The sequence below is a fragment of the Centruroides vittatus genome, unplaced genomic scaffold, assembly GCF_030686945.1.
Source record: "Centruroides vittatus isolate TY-2023 unplaced genomic scaffold, ASM3068694v2 contig_1035, whole genome shotgun sequence".
Taxonomy (NCBI): domain Eukaryota; kingdom Metazoa; phylum Arthropoda; class Arachnida; order Scorpiones; family Buthidae; genus Centruroides; species Centruroides vittatus.
Genome location: NW_027120673.1, coordinates 1,429,005 through 1,435,004, shown reverse-complemented (window position 1 = coordinate 1,435,004; position 6,000 = coordinate 1,429,005).

Genomic DNA, 6,000 nt, shown 5'->3' with positions numbered 1-6,000 from the left:
TTTAGCGTTTAGTTATTTTGAAAAAAAGTTGAATATTAATCATTAATGAATATAGAAATGTAACTTAAAAATTAATATATATTTAATTATTAATCATCTTAATATAGGAACTTATCTAGAAATAAATTGGTAATACTTGATATGAATAGAGCTTAATCGTTCTTAATGTTCGAAGAAAACTGGTTCAATAAATTACAAAATCCCCCAACAACACGATAATGCACTCTACACAAACTAATACATTAAATTCTCCGAATTTTTATATCTTAGTCGATTTCTCATAAATTAAATAATTTATATATAAATTTAAGAGTGAAAAATATAATTTAAATAAAATAAACAGAAAAAATAATCAAAATTTATAAATTTTTAACAACAAAAAATAAATATTAAGTTTAAAAAAAACGCGATAAAAGACAAGATTTTCTTCCGACTTGAAATGGTTTTGTATTATTACAAAAGATGGCGACACTCCTTAACATTTTTAATACCCCTCATCAATCTTTGTTACTTTTTTTATTTTATATTTTTATAAAGGAAAGTTTTCGATTATTTACTTTTGAATCCTTTCATTTTTCCACAATTTTTTATATGTCTTACGCTTTATATTATCTTTTGTTATTTGTTTTTATGAGTACCGTACTTCGTTGTATTGTATTAGTAGACTACTTTAGTAGTTGTACTTTATTATTGATTATATATTTTGTACTGGGTTCTGTTGTTCAATTGTTAATATGGGTGGGGAAGAAGATATTTGAACCTCCAATTTATTTAGGAGCCTCCTAGACTTCGAGTTCTAAATTTCAGTTGATTTGCTGTCTCTATCTTATGCCGCGTACAATGTATCGCTCACATTATGTCAAGATCGAATGTCAGAAACTTGACATTAAAACCAACTTAATTTTTTCGAGGGGTGAGTCCGTTCGGATATGTCGGGCCCCGTCCCTCACCACCCGGTCGCCCCATTGTGGGCCTGGCCGAACCCATAATGGCCTACTATAAGAGGCCCTCTTAGTGCCCACAGGGCGGAAAGAGTTAAAAAAAAAAAAAAAAAAAAAAAAAAAAAAGACTTCGAGTTCTAAATTTCAGTTGATTTGCTGTCTCTATCTTATGCCGCGTACAATGTATCGCTCACATTATGTCAAGATCAATGTCAGAAACTTGACATTAAAAAAAACTTAATTTTTTATAATATAAGATCCTTATTTTGATAGTTTCTCTGGGATCCGTATATCGCTCCACGATTCTTAGACTAGTCTGTTAAAGCATATAACAAATAGATAGTCAAACGTCGATTTAGTGCCGCCATTTGTTTGCCTCTGGAACTATCACTAAAGTATTCAAACAATAAGAATTATAAAAGAGTTCGAAAGTTACAACAAGTGGCTTGTGGTGTAAAAATAATAGAATTAATAACTCAAAGATACTGACAATTTTTCCTTAATATTTACGAGGAAGGACATTTACGAATATTCGGTATTCGGCTAGGAGTGTGGCCGAATAGACGAATATTCGGCCAAACTATTCGGCTTGATTAACGCACGTACGAAAATTGGCGCGCAAACCGCATTATGGCAAGGATCACGCACCCTGCTCTCTATTGGCCCGCTGTCACTACGCTTCGCCAATCGCGTTAATTCTTGACAGTTGTAGCGGACAGACAAGAACGTCATGGCAGTATGTGATAAGTGATGATATCAAATGTGGATAACAATACCTACACGTGTAAATAACGGAAAAAGAACAGAGAAGGACCGCGAAGTGAAAATGTGAAAATAAATATGAAATTGAGTTGATAACATAATCGAACAAGTCGAAGCAGCTTACTGGCGCAAAATTCGCGGCCGTCAATGCCAAATAATTGTTCTCACAGACTTCGGAAAGCTAAATGCTTGTAATGAAAGTCACTTAACGTGAACGGGCGAAAACCTGGGGCCGTTCAAGCTACCAAGCTGTCTCGAATCTGTGAAATCATAACTGTGACTTATACCGATGTTCTATCTGTCTCTTTTCTCCGTTATCACCAGGCTATGAGTCACGTAACTGTAAAATGGGAAATCTTTTCTTAGCACGCCTAACTTTACAAAAGGAAAACACACTCAAATTTTTAAGTTTCTAGCACCAATAGTTTTGGCTCTGCGTTAATTATCCTCTCAGGACTTGTTATTTTATATACGAGTATATAGATGACTAAACTGCATAATAAGTAGGTAGTTTTCATTTGATTTGTAACCTTTCTTTGATCTCTTATAAAAATAACTTAGTTATATTACTTTTTCCTTTGATCTTTTAGATAAGTAAGCAAAAGATTGCACTTTCTCGAACTTGAAATGTATGTTCAGCATTAACAAAAGTTACCAAAATGATTAATTTACTGTGTTTTTGTTATTTCTTACTCCTGTTTTTAGGTATCCGGCCGAATAGCGAAAAATAGGCCGAACAGGCCGAATACCGAATAGTAACCGAATATTCGTTGCATAACTAGAAATAATACATATCAATATTCATTGTACGCTTGATAGTATTTAGACGTATGTAGGCTATGTGTAAGAATAGAAAGAGAACTATATTTATTGATACATCTGTCTGATGTGATGCATTTCCATGTCGTGCATTACGACAATGATTGATTGTCACAATTCACAATGTTCCGTTACCTGTCATTTGATTATTATTTTGCTTACGCGATACCCATTTTGCGAAGATAATAAAATATTTGTTAAGTTATTTAATACATAATAACCTATTATTTATACTTGAAAACATTCGTTACTAAATATTTTTCTTTATTTTTTTTTCTGTAACGATGCTCATAACAAGAATAAAAATAAAATTTGTAACATTACATCAATCGATACCTTATCTTTAACAATAGCAATTTTATGGTTGTTGATTGATGTCTTCGTAGTTAATTATAGATAATTTTGTAAATGGGTTGTTTCTGCTTCATTCTAAGTAATATTTAAATTCGTATACCGTTATATTTGTAGTGAATATTCATTCGGTTTATATATGTAATTTTTCTTACTGGAAATTTACACATCAGATAACTTTTTCCATTCGAAATGATTGTGCAAAATGTATCTAAACTATTATTTTCCTATTATTTAATTTTATGCTGAAAGTATCAATTTAAACACATTTTCCGTCTATCTAGACACAAAATTACATGTTGTTATATTAATTAATTAATTCTTTATATGTAATTTGTACAGTAATTAAGTTAATATAATACGTTTAGATACATGAATTCAAATAATCAAAAAATATAACATTTAAGCAATAAAATATTAAATTATTAAAAAAATAATCTTAAATCTTCTTGTAGAGTTTAAATTATATATTGAATACATTTTATACAAATATATCAACCGTTGCTTTTATTAATCTCTATACATCTTTTCTATAATTGGCCTACTATTCAGTTCCCATTTATAAATCCTATTTATTGTATTATATATAGAATTTAAATTAAATATTTTCTAAAATTTATTATTTGAAATCTAATATAACATTTTAAGTTTAATAAAACTATAACGTTTGATATTATAAACAAAGAACATTAAGAAATTTATGTTTGTTTTCATCCATACATACTACAACGAATAATATTAAATTAACGTACATAATTAGAAGAATTTTCAATATTTCATTCAAATATAACTTTAATACGATATTGAAAAATGAAGTATAGAGTTTTTTTTCTTCTTTTCTTGTTTGTGATTACGAAACTGCAGTTTTATTAAATTTCGATTTTTCTCTTCAATAACACCTCTTTAAATAGAACAAGAAATGTAAATTCGAATAGAAATTTATATTTAGAAAATTTATGTAAGCTTGTTTATACCATTAAATAAATTTTCAGAAGAGTTTTACAATGTGTTGGAAAGTAGTTTTAATGTAATTTGTAAATTATTAAGTTACTTATAGCCATATTCAAGGCTTCCAAAATAGAATGGTGGCAGTGAAATGAATGAAATAGGATAGATCGAAAGATATTTGAAAAAGAGTTATTTTAAAGAATACAATTTCACTTGGACTGGATGGAGATATGTAAAAATTCGTTTGAGAAATAGGAGGAATTGTCGGAACGTTATTTCTGCTCTATGGTCTGAGAATGCTCGAGAATTTACATGTAAATTATTGACACTTCATTTTTTATATTTGAATGAGCACTATACTGTAATTCATACAATTTATTGAAGTTTTTAATATAAAGTTTCTTTGTGCATTTTTCAGTATGATTGCAAATTATTGTAAATTATATCATATCTATTATTATTATGTGTATATATCATGATACATTATGATTATATACAGGCCCAGAAAGAAGGGAGACCAAAGAGTTGGTCGTGTTTTCAATACAGAAGGGCTCCAAAATGAAAGAGATTTTCAATTAAAAATTAAAATTTCTTTTTATAATCGATGGCAAAATCCGTTTTTATTTATTTGAATCGATTTTATTCATATATTTTTATGGCTTTCTGAGAAATCTGGAAATCATATTGTGATTAGATCGGGTTCCATCTCATCTCTCTCAGACCATACATTATTACATATATTTTAGATTCATAAATGTATATATCTTTGATAAAAAGTTACTGTGTGCATATGTTACAAACAACACAATACAAGAGCTTAGTGACTTTTTCATCATTCAGTATTATCATAGATTTATTATTCAACGATATTTTATAAATAAAAATTACGAAATAATATAAATAATTTATTTGTCGATGCATAGAACCAATCACTTTATTTAATTATTATAAGGCAACATTTTAATTGAACAAAACGTGAACATTGTTGAAGGTTGGTTCACTTTCTATCTTTTAATGATCAGTGTTTTTTTTCTAAACAGTTTTAAATCTTATATTTAAAAATCTCTGACAAACGTTTTGAAAATAATCAAAGATTTAAACGAAAAATTTATTTATTTTTTTCTATTTTCAACGCTTTCTAAGCAAACATTTTTTTGCAGGATCAAAGAAATATATAGAGCAGTAACAAAAGGAAAAAAAATAAAAAATAATTAAACTACTAAATGGAAATTTCAGATATTTTTATTAAATTATACATTAAATGCATAATTAAAACAATGTTTTATATTTATACTTTAAATTGAAATTTTAATTTATTTTGCTAAATAAATACATTACAGATCAATAATTTACTTGCGCGTAACTTTCAAAATGCAATTTATAATGTATATAAACTTACAAAGACTTATGAATGTGCACGGTTCATAAATTTATAACATTTATATATGCAAAAATTAAAAAAAAGTATTATATTATATATAAATTATCATATTTATTTTCCAAAAAAAATTAAATTTAATAAAAGATTTACAAAAGATATTAAAATAAAACGTGGATAGGCTATATTATTATATACAGTATAACTTATAGTAGTTTTTAAAATTTAATATAACAAAGATAAATATAAATGAAAAAAATCACCATCGTCGTCAGCTTATTGCCATCTTCATCACTTCTCTACACGTTTCCACATTCCTTGATTCTGTCTTACAAGAATAGACGGAAGAGTCAAAGGATGATCACAGTATCCTTCTTCACCTTCTTCTCCTACTCCCATTCTTCTTGGTTCTCCCTTGAATCTTGTTTTGTTAATTTTTAGGGCGTAGAACATTTTTACAGATCTATTATCGCTTTAAAATATATAATATAAATATACAAAAGTTTATACAATAATGTTGCATTATATTGCGTTATGTATATATTTATCTATATTTTTATATATACAATGCAACATGATGTTTCATAATAAATATAATATAAATAAGAAAACAACTATATGTTCGAGAGAATATTTGATAGCTTCTAGGAGTTTTTTTTAAAATAGATTCCAACATGAATCGTTTAAGTAGAGTATATATTATATACTATATAAATTTATTTACGTTTAAAAATATATTGTATTTAAAAAATGAAGAACCTACAATATAATCTTTACAAATTCGCTCATCTGCTGAATAAA